The sequence below is a fragment of the Stenella coeruleoalba genome, assembly GCF_951394435.1.
Source record: "Stenella coeruleoalba genome assembly, chromosome: 6".
Taxonomy (NCBI): domain Eukaryota; kingdom Metazoa; phylum Chordata; class Mammalia; order Artiodactyla; family Delphinidae; genus Stenella; species Stenella coeruleoalba.
Genome location: NC_137151.1, coordinates 9507449 through 9523604, shown reverse-complemented (window position 1 = coordinate 9523604; position 16156 = coordinate 9507449). Strand labels below are relative to the sequence as shown.

Below are 16156 nucleotides of genomic sequence, written 5' to 3'. Positions count from 1 at the left end.
AGAGAATGATGGAGAGCAAGGTAGACGCAAATCATGCAGGGGTCTTGAACTTGGTAAAAACCGGGGTGGGGCGGGGGTGGGGGGGAGGTTGAACTTCATACCAATCGGCAGAGGCTGCCCACACAATGTTTTCCATGGGGGAGTAACATGATTTGTTTCACCTGTTAGGACAATTACACCCACTTTAGGACAATGAACAGCAGGCAGACAAAAGGGAAAGAAGGGAGACCATTTAGGAAGTCTTGGCTGTAGCTCAAGACAGAAATGATCATGGCTCAGACATGAATGCAACAGTGAAATAATTAAAGTGATCGTATTTGACAGAGCCCATGAGAAAGGCTGACTGATTGTCTTTGGTGGGTGAGGGCAAGATGGCAATAGGATGGCCCCCAATGTGACCCACCTGGGTCCTTGCACTCTTTAATCAACAGAAATTGATAAGAGGCCAGACAAGAAATTCAGGCCAGGCTTTATTACGACCCACAGCTGCAGCAGTAGGGAGCGAAAACAAGTAACAGGTTCCCTTGCTCCCTCCCCGAGGGTAGGGGTTGAGCGGGTCCCTTAAATGGGGTGAGGGTGGGGGCAGATCCGTGGGTCAGGCCGGAGGGGTGGCTTAGGAGGTCTGTCTTCCTCTTGGGTGGCGTTGAGCGCAGCGATTACTGCACAGTACCCTGCTTTCGCTCCTGGCGCCTCAGAAGTGGCAGTTGTATCTTATTGTATCTTTTTGTATCTTATTGTTCACAATTTGCCCCAGCTGCACACGCGCACAGTTATTTTTAGTCCCTTATAGCTTCTTTGTATCTGTTGCTGGAGGAGACTTTGTCCAGATGCAAGCACTGCCGCAAAGGGTCCCAGGTCCCAGGTCCCAACCTGCCTGACCAAGACTGAGTATCTTCAGGGAATCTTCACACGGTGGTGCCATTACTGAGATGAGTAAGTACTGAGCAAGAGATGCTTTGTCAGGAGGTGGGACCATGGGGGTGGAAGGTTTTGTTTCAGCTCTAAAAAGTTTGAGCCACCTCTTAGCCCAGGAGATGTGGAGCACGACATGAAAGTAGTTTTGCTAAAAGGTTAGACATACAGACGTGGGAATCACTGAGCCTATCACTGATAGTTCCAGCCATGGGTTTGAGTGAGAGCATCTAGAAAAAGATCTTGCTGCAGGTGATGAAGAGAATGGAACTCAGGTTGATAGATCCCCGGGGCTCCCAACAATTAGAAAACAGGAATGGCAGAACCAGGGGGCAAACTATAAAGACAGACAGTGAAGGATTAAGAAAATAAGGAGGGGCTGATACTGAGGAGGCGACAAAGCCGAGAAACAGAGACTCAGGGCAGTAGCAACAACGGGAAACGGAATCCAGTTTTGTTGTTTGCATTGTTTGTTAGTTGTTTTGTAAGATTGTTACTGAATTAAGTGTATGGACCCTGTCCTGGCGAGGCTCTCTGCCTCCACCGAGGAGCGTTCTTTTTCTGTTTGGGTTTGAGTAGGTGAATAAGGAAACTAAAGCTGAGATCGACACAGCACAAGCTTTATTCAGTGGGCAAAGAATGGAGAAGGGAGAACAAAGTTCACAGATCAACTTCTCCCTCACATGGTGGGAAGGATTTAATTTTAATGAATAAAGACAAAGGGAGGAGGGCTTCCCCAGTGGTGCAGTGGTTGGGAGTCCGCCTGCCGATGCAGGGGACACGGGTTCGTGCGTGCACCGGTCTGGGAAGATCCCACATGCTGCGGAGCGGCTGGGCCCGTGAGCCATGGCCGCTGACCCTGCGCGTCCGGAGCCTGTGCTCCGCAATGGGAGAGGCCGCAACAGTGAGAAGCCCGCATAAAAAAAGACAGAGGGAGCAGGAGCGAGGCTAATGCGTTAATCTACTGGGGGAGGGGCAGAGCTTTTTAGAGGGAATGGGGTGCCACCCCCCACCCCCTTTTTATCCTTTTTTGGTCCTTAATGTCTGGCCATGGCTGCCGGGAGGTTATCATTTAATATGCTAATGTAGGAAAATCAGCACATAATGAGACAGCCTACGTTGGAAGTCAGATTTGTTGCCATCTTGGTCCCAGCTGTTTCCATCTGTTTTTCTTTTTTAAAGATATTTGTGTTGTGGCCCATTTTTAAAGTCTTTATTGAATTTGTTACAATATGCTTCTGTTTTATGTTTTGTTTTTTTGGCCGCAAGGCATGTGAGATCTTAGGTCCCCGACCAGGGATCGAACCTGCACCCCCTGCATTGGACGGGGGAGTCTTAACCACTGGACCGCCAGTGAAGTCCTTGTGTTTTTTCTTTTCGTGTGTGTGTAGCTTCCTTTCTTATCTCTGGACCCTTTGACTTAAAAGATTTAGGTTCACTCCTGCTAAAGGTTGGGGGGTTGGCAGGTTTGGAGCAAAGGCCTGGAGCAGCTCTGGCAAAGAGATGAGGGTTATTAAGGCATGTTTGCATGCCCGAGTGAAGGATCCAGGAGAAAGAGAAAACTGATACTAAAAGGGAGCTGATAACTGCCCAAAGCAAGAATGGTTAAGATACGCCATAAAAGGGCTCAGGTTGCGCTAGCGTGGACTCCGGCTCGGCTGCTGCCCTGGAAGCAGGTAGCACGTGTGTGGATTCAGGCAGGGGAGTGGCTTGGGGGGCGGGAGGATGAACTTGCTCTTATGTGCTTCTGTTGTGTTCTAAAAATCTGAAGTCATCAGCTCCATGTGGGAGTGAGGGGGAGTACTGGTGATGTGAGGGGAGAGAATATTGCAGAAAATTATCTTCTTGGAGAGCGGGGGGAGTGCATTTACCTAGGGAGGCAGAACGGGGTGGTTTTACAAATCTGAACAACAGGTCTGCGTTTCAGTTCCTTCCTTTCTCCAGCTTCACGGTCTTGTAAAACCTGATTAGATCCTTTAACCTAGATTCGCCATCAGTATAACTGAAATCATGATAGAGGACCTTTGCATAAAAGCCCTGAGATGTCCGACACGTTCGTATATACTGTCTGATTTAATCTGTAAAATGAGGATAATGACACCCACTAGAAGCGAGATTATTTGGAGGATATATACATTTATATTTATTTGTATATGTATATTTACATTTGAAAGAACATTCTACAGTGTAAAAACTAAGCACTTAAAATACTTTCCTGCCATTTTTTCTTCCCCACAAATCCCAAGTCAAACTATTCAGTGCTTGATTGATGCTAAGGATTCCTTCTGGTTTAATTCTTGCAGCTGAAGTTTGAAAATTGAGCCTGCATTTTTTTTTTAAAGCAAAACAAGATATTTAACATAGGAAAAACTGTCCTTTTTCTTTCCCTTTAAAGAGTTCCTAACATTCTTCAGATTCTGGCATTTTCTTGAAATGAAATTAAGTATGTATTTTGAAATGCCAAGTTTTCAAATAGACCAGAGTTACACCAGCTTTAAGTTGTTCCCTTTGCTTTGCTGTCTTCTGCACATATGCCTTCATTTAAGTTCCAGGCATCCCAGCCTTGGTCCCACACTCCGATCCCAAGGATCACAATGGCCCTGAGTGTGTTTCCATGTCACCTTCCTTTCGAGCAGTTTAAAACACTTGGTAATCATTATCTCTGGAGTAATCGTAACAGTTCCCTGGAGCCTACTATCTGCATTCACATTACCTTGATTTATTATACAATCCCATCCCCATCCTGAAGCAAATGTTAGTATTGGATCTGTGGACAGGGTCACTGAGGTCTTGAAAGTTTACAGGCACAGCTATGCAATTTGCTTGTAATGTCGTTCTTCCTAACTCTCCAGCTTCAAGCAGTCTTTTGAGGCCTATTTCAGACTTTCTGCACCAGGAAACATTCCCTCATCACCGCAGCAATGACTGATTTTGCATCCTAACAGTGGACAGCACTGTCTTGACAACCACATAGGCTGGGTCCTGTAGTCCAGGGACGTCAATGTGACGTGGCAGATTGGAAAAAACACATCAGAACAACATGTGAGCTTCATGTAAAACCCGTCCGTTTGCTAGCTGTTATTTAAAATCTCCGAGCCTCCATTTCCTTATTTGTAAATAGTGCAGTACTGTAATGAAGTCAAGACTAATTCATGCCAAGTGATTTACTGACACATTCTCTACCTTGCTTGAACTCAATGAATTATAACTCACGAGTTATAATCACCATATATCTTATTTTCTAATAGCTTCACGTACATATGCTTATTTCTCTTTGACAGTAATAAGGTCCTGCAGGATATGATGGATTCACATTCTTCTGCTTGACTTAGCTCACTTACCTTCATGCCCTCACATTTTGTAATCAATGCAGCCAAGCTACAAATTTCCCTCTAGATAATGCTTTAGCTTGGATGTGGTGTCTTTTACTTGTTCAGCTCTAAGCATACGATAATTACTCTTATTAGTGCCCCTTTAATCCATGGTTTATTATTAGTGGGTTATTGAGTTTCCAGAATTATAATTTTTAAATTTATTATTTTGTTTTGTATCTTATTGTATTGTGATCAGAAACATATGTCTATATGTGGTTAACTCTTTGGAATTTATGGAGGTCTCTTTTGTGACATCAGGTACGGTAAATCTTTATAGACATTCCAAGTGTGCCTCAGAAGAATGAGTATGCTTGACTAGATGAAGATTACACAGTCACATTGCATAAAATTTTACCTATGTATAAACCTTAGCACTTCTTCTCCCTTCTCTTTCTTATATGGAAATATATATTTATGTATCGCTGTAGTGGGGAAATTGGAAGTTTTTTTGAGTCCTTTCAGAGAGTTTAACATCTGATGTCAGATAGAGTATAGAGAGAAGAGGTAACCTTTGGCCTGAAGGAAGGGAGATGAACTTTACTGAGTAATTATTATGTATAAGGACCTTTATATATGTTGCATCTTAATCTCCACTTGGGAAAGGCACATTATCTCCATTTTAAAGGTGAGGAAACAGATTTAGAAAAGGGAAGTAAGCTTCAATCCAAGTTCATCTAAATCTAAAACCTATATCCTTCCGGCGATTAAGTAGACAAACACATAGACATGTTAAATAAGCTGTGGATTTGTCTTGTTCTTCCTCTGTGATTTAATTCCCTCAGTCTTATAAGCTACAAGGGAAAAGGAGCAGGATGCTCTCAGGGGCAAAGTCGCCCCCACCATGCTTTTCTGTTCACTCCAGTTTGCCTGTCTTTCCCATCTGTGGCTCCACTTCTGACAGGTGAGCTTGCAGACAACCTGAAGAATCCAGAAAAAAGAGAAGGATGCCACATGGACTCAAATAGGGGCCACGTGCCTCATGGCTTGAGAATTTCTACAGAAGCAGCTGGTCCTTAGCAAATGAATAGAGGTCACTTTGCAAATGGCAGGAATTCAGCTGTTGAGCAAGAGGTCCCCACCATACCTCACTTTTTGTTGTACAGTACATTTCATTTGAATGTGAACTGAAGATATAAATTAGTTTTGCACATGTGCAGGGAAAGTCTAGCTTGAGAATCAGGGGGAAAAAAAAAAAGTCGTGTTGGTAGGTGAGGATGCTTATTGCGTTTGTTTTCTCCACAGAGGCATTGATGGAGAGGAAAAAGCATCATTGGTATCAACATTATATAAATAGGGAACGATTCCATCACGCATTTTTCCAGCCACCGCGCTAAACACTTTGCATGCATCATCTCACTTTACACCTATATCACTTTTCACTTTACACCTATATCAGTCCTGAGAGCTAAGTGCTTATTATCACTGGAACCCAAGCTCAAATTAGGCCCCCATGCCGCTCACCCATCACAGCTGTGCTATATGTATTGAAGGAAATTAGTGTGCAATTAATGACTACCTCCCCCATAAGACTATATATCCTTTGTGGGGACAGGGTCTGTGTCTTCCTTTTTTCTTTTCATAACTCGATTTTTAGTACCTTTCACAATGCTTGCCATGTGAGTAGGCACTCAAAGATATTTTTTTGGGTAAATGAATCTGCTTTTATGGTAGCTGCTTAGGTAATATGTGGCAGAATCAGGATACAATTCCAGGCCCACCTGAGCATCTTAAGTATTACATTAAAGAAATCTGTGCTTCCTTCTTGACTGAGAACAATCGCATGTATCCCTCCAGACAAGTAAAGTGTCCCTTTCCCAAGAAGTGAGAAGGGTCCTTGTTACCGTACCAAACTTGGGTCTATCCGCCCATGTGCAGTAAAGCCAATCTACTGACACCGGGTTGTGGTGAAGGAAAGTGCAGCATTTACTGCAGGGCACCAAGCAAGGAGAATGGGCAGCTCAAGCTCAAAAGACTTAAACTCCCTGATGGCTTTCAGCGAAGAGGTTTTAAAGCCACTGGGAGGGAGGGGCTGCAGGGTATGTGATAAGCTTGTGCATGATTCTCAGATTGGTTGGCATCAAGGTGAAGGTTCAAGCATCATCAACCTTCTGGTTTCAACTGGTCTAGGGTTTGTGTTCTTGCAGTCAGCAGTTTCCATCTGGCAGGGGTCAGCTTCCTATAAAAACAACTTAGGAATGTGTGTCAGGTCTTTATCTGTATCCCTCAGGGAACTGGGAGTTCAGTGACTCTGCATGTGTCTGATTTATAGTCGAAATTGTTACCAGTTTCCTGGCCCAATAGCTATTCTTTGTTTCTATATCTTCACATTCCTAACCATTAACTCTTTTTTTTTTTTAATTAATTTTGGCTGCATTGGGCCTTTGTTGCTGCTCGTGGGCTTTCTCTAGTTGTGTCAAGTGGGGGCTACTCTTTGTTGAGGTGAGTGGGCTTCTCATTGCAGTGGCTTCTCTTGTTGTGGAGCATGGGCCCTAGGTGCCTGGGCTTCAGTAGTTGTGGTGCACAGGCTCAGTTACTGTGGCTCAGGGGCTCCAGAGTGCAGGCTCAGTAGTTGTGGTGCATGGACTTAGTTGCTCCACAGCATGTGGGATCTTCCCGGACCAGGGCTCAAACCCGTGTCCCCTGCATTGGCAGGTGGATTCTTAACCCCACTGTGCCACCAGGGAAGTCCCCCTAACCATTAACTCTTGAGTCAGCCTTTTGAGACTCAACGGAGACCCGGGAGACTAAAGCAAAAAGGACTTGTATATGGTTTCATCCTCTGAGCACTCTAACCCTGGAGTGGATGGGGGTACAGCACCTTCCCCAATCCTCCCTTTTTTTTTTCTGGCTGTGCCACTCAGCTTGTGGGAACTTAGTTCCCCAACCAGGGATAGAACCTGGGCCCACAGCAGTGAAAGTGCCAAGTCCTTACCACTAGACCACCAGGGCATTCCCTTCACTTCTTTCTTTATCTTGCTCAGTGACAGTGTGTTCTTTTGTCCCCGTTTCCTTTCTTTGGACTGTGGATTCCTACAGAGTACATCCTCCACCAGTATCTCCATAGTGAGTAGCATGTGTGTTGAATGAATGAATGAGTGAGTGAGTGAATAAGTCAGCTGCCTGTGGTCAATGCACCAGGAGATGTAGTCAGTTGACTTTGAACATTGAGTCATATTTCTTGTGGCAATGATGGATGGAGCTAAGATATCCTCTCTCACTGAGTCTGCTGGAACCAAATGCCTGCATTTGTGTGATAGCTGCTAAGAATTACCTAAGGCTGAAGATTACTGTTGTTTACATTTCTTTTCTATTGTGTGAAGGTTATTGGCCATTAAGGAATGGAAATCCATGACCCTAATAGCCTTGCAATACAGGTTCCCTCTACATGAAGTACTAACCTTGCTTGAAACACAGAATCAGACTCTTCCCATTGTAAGTGACCTTGGCAATGGTCCAACCCAGTTCTTACCCTCCGCAGGAATCCACTCTCCACTAGCATCCCTGTAGAGACCTGACAGCTTACAGGTGATATTGCTACCCCATCATGCAGTCTCTTCCATTTTTCAACAGCATTACTACTGATAACTTCTTCCAATTTGTTGTCCTTCTGTAGTTTATACATCTTTCTTTTTTCTTTTTTTAAATTTTTATTCTATATTGGACTATAGTTGATTTACAATATTGTATTAGTTTCAGGTGTCCAACAAAGTGATTCAGTTACACATATATCTATTCTTTTTCAAAGTCTTTACCCATTAAGGTTATTACAGAATATTGAGTAGAGTTCTCTGTGTATAGAGTAGGTCCTTGTTGGTTATCTATTTTAAATTCAGTAACTATCTGATGGTCATTTTAATCTCCTTTTCACCACCCCCTGCCCCACACTTTGTGTGTTTCTCTCAATATAACATGCCTCACTGGCTTCTGTTTTCCTCATGTCATTTCCAAATGTCTTCCAAGTCTTGTACCCTCTCTGATCATGCCCTATAGATGCTCCCCCCAAATGTACCAGCTCCCCCGCCCCACATACTCTAGCTGTGGCCTGATGAGTGCAGAGCCACCAGGGATGTCATCCTTCAACTGGGGACAGCAGAGCCAAGCATTGGCTGTGTGGGCTCCTCTGTCCAACTGCTAATTTTCTTAGAATCCACTATTTTTAATGAAGGGTTATGTTTCCTTTTTTATCTCTGAGTTTGTACTCTGAGATCAAAACAAGTAGAATGGAGACCAGTGTTGTGTTAAGTCCACAGCCCACCTCCCCCCTCAATCTTAATCAGTCTTTCCTAGAAAACAAAGGCTGAGGCCAAAGCTATTTTTGAGGAATGCACTTCCAGAGTAGCAAGAGTGAAGGAAAGAGGAGGGGCGGAGGGGAGAATGCCCTTACAAAGGCTTGGGCTGCCAAGCTGGCCAGATCGCTTCAAAGTCTACGTAGGAGAATTAGGAAGCTATTGCTCATTCTAACTGAGCTCAGAGGACTAAGGGGATACATTGATCCATAAACTCTCTTCATCATTGATCACTTAGCCCCTCCAAGGTTTAACTCCTCACATTTTCACTTGAGCATTTGTGAGCATGGATGGCATCTCAAGGAAACATGGCTCCAGGGTTGGGCTTGAGTCAGGGTGCCCTTGGGCTGTGCTGGGAGGGCTGGGGCTGGGAGAGCACCTAGTTGCTGCAGAGGAATCGTGTTCTACAGCAGTCAGGGCAGCAGCAACCGGAACCCTGGGAGCAGCGCACAGCCCTGCAGGGACCACTGCAGCGTGGAAAGTGCGCATCTCTGTAGCGATGTCTGAATAAATGCAACCTATCATACCTCAGGGGGTTATGTCCTCCCCATGTTTAGAAAAAAGCCTTGTCTTTTAAGAAGCCCAGGGAGCCAGCCTCAGCTCAAGCATCAATTCCCTGGGAAGGCATTCCCTGAGCCAGAGCATCTATATACCCCCATTCCTTACCCTTCATAACCATGCATTCATTCATGTGAGTGTTAGATTAATACCTGTCCCTGGCCTGACTTCAAGCTCCTGGCCCATGGCTCATTTCTGTGCTTACCATGATCCCCCGTGCCTCACAGAATGCCTGGCACACAGAGGGGCTCAAGGTTCATCCATTCCCAAACCAAAGAGGCTGAACTACCTCCATGGGACCTAAGAGACGAAAAAAGCTGGGGACTTCCCCGGTGGTGCAGTGGTTAAGAATCCGCCCGCCAATGCAGGGGACACAGGTTCGATCCCTGGTCCGGGAAGATCCCACATGCTGCAGAGCAACTAAGCCCATGCGCCACAACTACTGAGCCTGCTCTCTAGAGTCCACGAGTCACAGCTATTGAGCCCGTGTGCCTAGAGCCCATTCTCTGCAACAAGAGAAGCCACCGCAATGAGAAACTGGCGCATCACGACGAAGAGTAGCTCTCGCTCGCTGTGGTTAGATAGAGCCCGTGAGCAGCAATGAAGACACAACGCAGCCAAAAATAAATAAATAGATTAATTAGTTAAAAATATATAATAAAAAATAAAAAAATCCCATATTTCCTGCTTTTTCAGTAGAAAAATTCAGTAGAGCCAAACTCAACAAACTCAGTATGGCCAAATGAAAGGAAACAGAGCTAGAAATAAAATGAGCCAATGAATAAAATCATTTTCTGTGCTGTCATGGTTAGGCACAGATAAGAAATGCAAGCAGAGAGTTTAAAAGTTTAATAAAATGTTTTGCCTTAAAAAATATGTTGTTACAGTTTGGGAGAAACAATTGTCTGCTGGAAATAGTAATATAATTCACGGTCCTCCTTTTCAGATCCCACTCAGAAATAAAATTCTGGAGGTTTTTATTAAAGAATGTTGATTGTTTACAGTAATAAGCACACAACTCCTACCATCTTTTTAAGTCATTTGACACTTTTCACATAGTCCCTGGTATGGTTCATTGGCCCATAGGTTATGTCTCTTGCCTTCTGAAATATGTTTTCGCTTCTATATTTTTCACACCAGGACTAGTTTTGTTTTTGACAGGCAAAAGGAACACATATACTTAACAAATTAATTGTTCACGTAATGGAGCTTCTTGGGTCAGTTGCTTTGGGACAAGAAACAAGGCATTCCTAAGTTTCTTAGAGAATATACAGGCAAACAGATGCAAAGAAACATCTGTATCCCCTTGTTTACAATAAAATATCAAAGCAACAACAACAACAAAAACGTTGGTTGGTTACAGAAGCAAAGGTCAGCCCCAGACTCTCCTCCAGAGATATTAGTGCCTCAAAGACATAACTAAACATAGCAAAGGGAGAGGAATTTTGTTCAATCTTTCTATTGACAACAATGTGTTAGTTCCTCTCCCTGGCTCTGGATAATCCAACTGCTGACCAAGTCAACTCCTAAATCCTTGTCTGCCTTTATCTATCTTGTATCTCTCTCTCCCACCCCTCCCCCATCCATCCATCTTTCTACCTATCTATCTATGCATCTATCTGTCCGTCTATCTATCCATCTGTATCTCTCTATCATCTATCTATTTACCTATCTAGCTATCATCATTTTAGCTTCTATTTGCATCCTCTGATTTACCTTTCACCTGTTTACCTACCTTGGCAGCTCACGCTATGAGTGAATTCTGACTTCCTACATTTGGTTACATTTGTTCCCATGATGCAGAAAAGTTCACCATTCATCATAGGATTCTCTACTGAAAAGCCAGGGTGTGGGGCGGCACTCATCCCATTTCACTTCCTTGACCACACCTGTTGGCCCCAATCATCTCATGAGAAAGAAGACCATGGAAGACATAATTAGGGGTGAACATAATGAAAGATGCAAATGCAGAATATAGTTTGAGGCCCCTAACTGAGTACACTAAAACACCTGGGAAAAACTCATTTCTCTAGCAGCTAAGGCAATTATGGCAACATATTGGTCTGTGTACTCTTCCCCTCTACTAATAGAAATAAACGTTCAGCTTTGTAGTAAATTAATTGTTTTTCCTATGATCGAAAGAATCATAGAAGGATTATTTGGTCAAACTCATATATAAGGACATTGAATATCATCATAGACAGTATATTAATTTTACATGAGATGCATAAATGGTATGACAAAGATGCAGCCTAACATTATTCTTTGCACAAGATAAGAAAATCATAAAGGCAGAGGACTGAAATTGAGACAATTCTGTAAAGGTATTTCTGCCAGAGAGATAACAAATATTTGTGCTAGACATCACTTCACTTCAATATGTGGGTTCTCATATTATTCTTTATTGCCCACTAGAAATGTAAATTTTGAAGCCAAACCAGCATGGGTTTAAATCCTGTGTCTACAAATTATCAGAAGTGTGCCTTGGCTAAGTTGTTTGAATTCTGTGGGTCTAGGTCTTCTTTTAGAGATTGGTGTGAAAAAAAATCTATCTCACAGAAACTGTTTAGGGAATTAACTGAAATAAATTTCTAGTGTGTGAAAAAAAATACCTACTAAATAATAGATACACAATATTTGTTAAGAAGAAAGTATAAGGTGTAAGATGGGTTCTACTTAAGGTAGTTTAAAATTTAAGCTGTTAACAATTTAGTTGTGTTAACAAGAATAGAACACGTAGGAAGATTGAAACTGAAAGGAGACAATTTGATCATTAAAACGGATGGAATTGATAAAATCATCTTGTTGAGTTCAACTTATTGACCTACTTACATCATTTTGTAGCTGGTGTAACTCAGGCAATATGAACCAAAAAAAGCAGCCTCTTTACTCATTGCCCTCAGTAAATTGCCCCTTGAACTGAGCAAATGGTTTTTTGGCAATCCACTTCAGTGCTTTTTTATTGTAATATGAGTTTTTTGTTTTAGCTCTTGTGTAGAAAATCCAAAGTGGTGACTGTCTCGTTAAAGGAAGGGGGAAAAGGCGAGGAACAAGTAATCAAACGTTGCTTAAAGGGATAAAGGTGCAGCGGCATAGCACAGGGAGATCAGCTCATGCTTTGTGACCACCTATAGGGGTGGGATAAGGAGGGTGGGAGAGAGGGAGATGCAAGATGGAAGAGATATGGGAACATATGTATATATATAACTGATTCACTTTGTTATAAAGTAGAAACTAACACACCATTGTAAAGCAATTATACTCCAATAAAGATGTTAAAAAAAAAAAGGGGAGAAAGGTGAGGGAAGACATGAATCTGGATGACAGACACAAAGCGAAGTGACTGCTTTCATCTCTGCTTTGTGCCCAGAAAATTTAAATTAAGGCATTAAGATATTTCTCATGGGAACCTTTTAAAGGGCCAGTTAGCATTTACTATACACCAAGATTGCTTACTGTGAAGAAATGTTAGCAGGAATGAAGAACTATAAAGCTGACAAGGAAAAGTCAAATAATCCAAACAGGATAAAATAGTATATACTCAACAATTACCCCTGATGATGTAAAAAAAAATTGGCTTTGATTGCTTTTAAAAGGAAAACAGTTAAAAAAACCCGCTAATCCTTTAAGCCAGTTGTCTTTACAAGTCTCTTGGAATGGGTTTGTTAAATGAAATCTCTAAATAGCTCAGTTAAGTAAGTTCACAGAACAAAAATCTCTTTAATGGAGATAAAAGTTTTAATGTATTTTGACAGCCACACTGGAAATTAAGGCTGAGATTATATCATAAAGAAGTAAACCCATATTGAAATGTATTCATCCAATCCTGCCATCTCTCTAAAAATCCCCAGCTCCTGCTCGGAATAATTTGTTCAGATAGGTTTCCTAAGTATAATATCTGAATAACTCTGACTTTTGATTTGTCTGTTGTTGTTCTTTGCCAAAAGAGAGACTGAAAGAAAGAAAGGGAGTGAGCAGAGAGGGGAAAGGAGGAAGCAAAGAGGAAGGAAGGGAGAAAAACAAACAAACCAACCATGCTTTGGTCAGTTTGTTTTGACAATTGAAGTCTCAGGTTGTCTGAGGAATTATGAAGAAACATGTTTCATCTAACACTGTTCAGAATTCCTTAAATGTATTCTGGGATGTACAGACTGTTGAGACTGGTATAGATTGACCTCAGAGCACTCGTAAAAGTTGTTTGGCTTCTTAGTTTCCTTTGTAACCAATTTCCAAATATTAGCTATTTTATTTTACTTTACTTTTATTTTATTTTACTTCACTATTTTATTTTATTTTACTGTACTATTTTATTTTATTTTATTTGTATTTTTTCTCCTCATCATTTAATTTTGGCATAGAAATGGGAGCATTTCATTAAGTGAGCATAATTTTGGTTAGATTTGAATCCATGACTATTTACCATTGGATATCACATGGTAAAGTGTGGAAACTGTGTAAGGTGGTGTCCCCAAGCTCTCTGGTCTTCAGGTGTCACACTTCCCTTAATTCCCAGGTGACATCGGTCAAGCCTCCATTTTCCATGACTGCTCTGGCCTCTAAAGTTTTCTGAGATGCTAAGGAATGCTTCCTTGTTCTTCAAATCCATCTTGGCTGTTACTCTTTATCTCAACCAGGAGGACTCATGGCCTTTTGCTGTATCAGGATGTACTTCTCCAGATTCTCCAAATAAGAATATAGGTCCCTCCTATAATATCTAAAGTCCAGGTAAAACTTACCTGGAGGGTTTGGAGATAAGAAGAAAGCTTGATAATAAGTAAAAGAAAATTACAACACAGAAAAGCTTCAAACTGGTGATCACGTATTAAAGACCCTAGACTTACACGTGGTTCAGCACCTCCTAGCAGGTGACCTGGCCCAGAATCTCTCTCCTTCACCCCTGGCTCAGAAGGCCTTTGCAGAGACTCACGTAACTGCCCCCACAAGGTACCTCTTACCAGCCCCCCTGTGCTCCAAAGCCAGGGAAGCATACTTCTCCGAGCTTTCTCTAAGGGCCTGGTGAAAGGGGGCAGCATGCAGTTTCCCCTAATACCGACTAGGGTTCTTGGCCTCTTTAATCGATAGAAATTGATAAGAGGCCAGACAAGAAATTCAGGTAAGGTGGTATTGGGGCTCCTGCTGCAGCAGGGGGGAGCGAGAACAAGCAACCAGTTCCCTTGCTCATTCCCTTGCTCCCTGGGGGGGCGGGGGAGGGAGGCGGGGCCAGCTGGTTCCTTATATGGGGTGAGGGTAGGGGTGGGTCCAGGGGTAAGCCTGGCGGGTGGCTGAGGTGTTTTGCGCCCCCCTTAGGTGATGCCGTATTTAGGGGGTAAGCGCAGTACCCTGCTTTTGCTCCTGGCTCTAAAGAAGTGCCAGTTGGGTTTTTGGTCTTTTTGTATCTTGTCTGTAATTTGCCCCAACTGCACATGTATGCATTATTTTAAAAATTTATTTATTTTAGTTTATTTATTTTTGTCTGCGTTGGGTCTTCGTTGCTGTGTGCGGGCTTTCTCTAGTTGCGGTGAGCGGGGTCTGCACTTCATTGAGGTAGGCGGGCTTCTCGTTGCGGCGGCTTCTCTTCTCTGCAGCATGTGAGATCTTCCCGGACCAGGGCTCAAACCCGCGTCCCCTGCATTGGCAGGCAGATTCTTAACCACTGTGCCACCAGGGAAGCCCTATGCAGGTATTTTTAGTGCCTTAGAGTTTCCTTGTATTTTGTTTCTGGCGGAGACATTTGTCCAGATGCAAGCACTGCAGCAAAGGGTCCCACATCCCAGGGCCCAGTCTGTCTCATCCCCACCCCAGGCTCAGGCTTGTTCTGGGCACAGGCCACTTGCCATGGTCCCAGGTTTCATCTCATCCAAACAGGATCATGGCTTTGCTTTGGCAGAACCACGAGGCCCACTGAAGAATTGTGCTTTATTTTCGACAAAATGAAACTGCAATTTCTCCCTGTTAGGAATGAGAAAACACGATCAGCTGTAAACTAGCAGTTGGTCCTGGCTTCTAGCCACCAAGGTTTTAAAGTGTTGAGAGTAAATTCGAGAACCCTCTGTAAGAGATGTCAGTTTTATTTCATACATTTCTAATACCTAATTGTTACAGCTACTGTGTGCTTTCTCTAGCCATTAATAATAAGAGAATAAAGAGCATGGAAGTAGGAGAGACAGAAATCATCCATTACTGGACCAGCATCAGAAACACAGCCCCCGACAGTGTGCCGCTTAGACTCCCATGGATACTGTGAGCCCATCCTGATCCTGTGCAGACAAGTGACATATTAACAAAGAGAAGGAGAAAATGAATCGTGAACATGTGATGAGTGTTTGCTGCATGCAGGAATCGCTCGGTATTTAACACGTACCGTCTCCTTTCATCCTTATAACAGCCCTCTGACATATACAGAGCTGTTATCCCCATTTCACAGAGGAGAAAACAAAGACACAGAGAGGTTCAAATACGTACCCAGGTCCCAGGGTGATGAAGACAAGATTGAAGCCCATTTGGCTGAATTTCACTCTTGCTTTTCACTGTACTCCCTGCTCTGAGAATCACGTGTCCTGCCTGCGTGCCAAAGGAGTCTAGTCAAACTCAAATCTAGAATCTAGGCTCAGCGTTCCATGAAAGGGTCAAGGCCTCATGTCACGGCAGTATTTTATTGGTCTTTTTAAACAATTTTTTTTTTTACTCAGTAAAATAGGAACTAAAATACTTTGGATCTTACCCTGTGCTAAATGCAGGGCTAAAGACTCTTCCAAAATTTAAATTCATTCAGAAAATGAAGACTCTTGTAGATGAAACAAGTGTGTCCATTAATAAAGCAAAGGAATGAATAAAGATGTAAATGGGAAGTGTTGGGCATGGGCTCTATAAGGTGATGGTTTACGTTTAAGTACATTTTTAATACATAATGCTAGACGTATGGATGTTATCAGATGGATAGTATATAGATATATAAATTTATATATATAAAACCTTGCTCTGAAAAAGTGTATTCTATATATATATATACATATAAATAACATATAA

General features: G+C 42.7%; 1 protein-coding gene across 4 annotated transcripts in view; it reads left to right on the top strand.

The window, feature by feature from the left end:
- Positions 1 to 697: 697 nt before the first annotated feature.
- The window catches only part of CNTNAP5 (contactin associated protein family member 5), a 505995-nt gene continuing 490536 nt past the window's right edge, over positions 698 to 16156 (top strand). For 2 of the 4 annotated variants that reach the window (XM_079923775.1, XM_079923772.1), the window contains exon 1: positions 698 to 933. The gene's annotated coding sequence lies outside the window, so the exon portion shown is untranslated. The remainder of the gene's footprint in view (positions 934 to 16156) is intronic. The other 2 variants (XM_079923774.1, XM_079923771.1) reach the window with 1 other exon arrangement.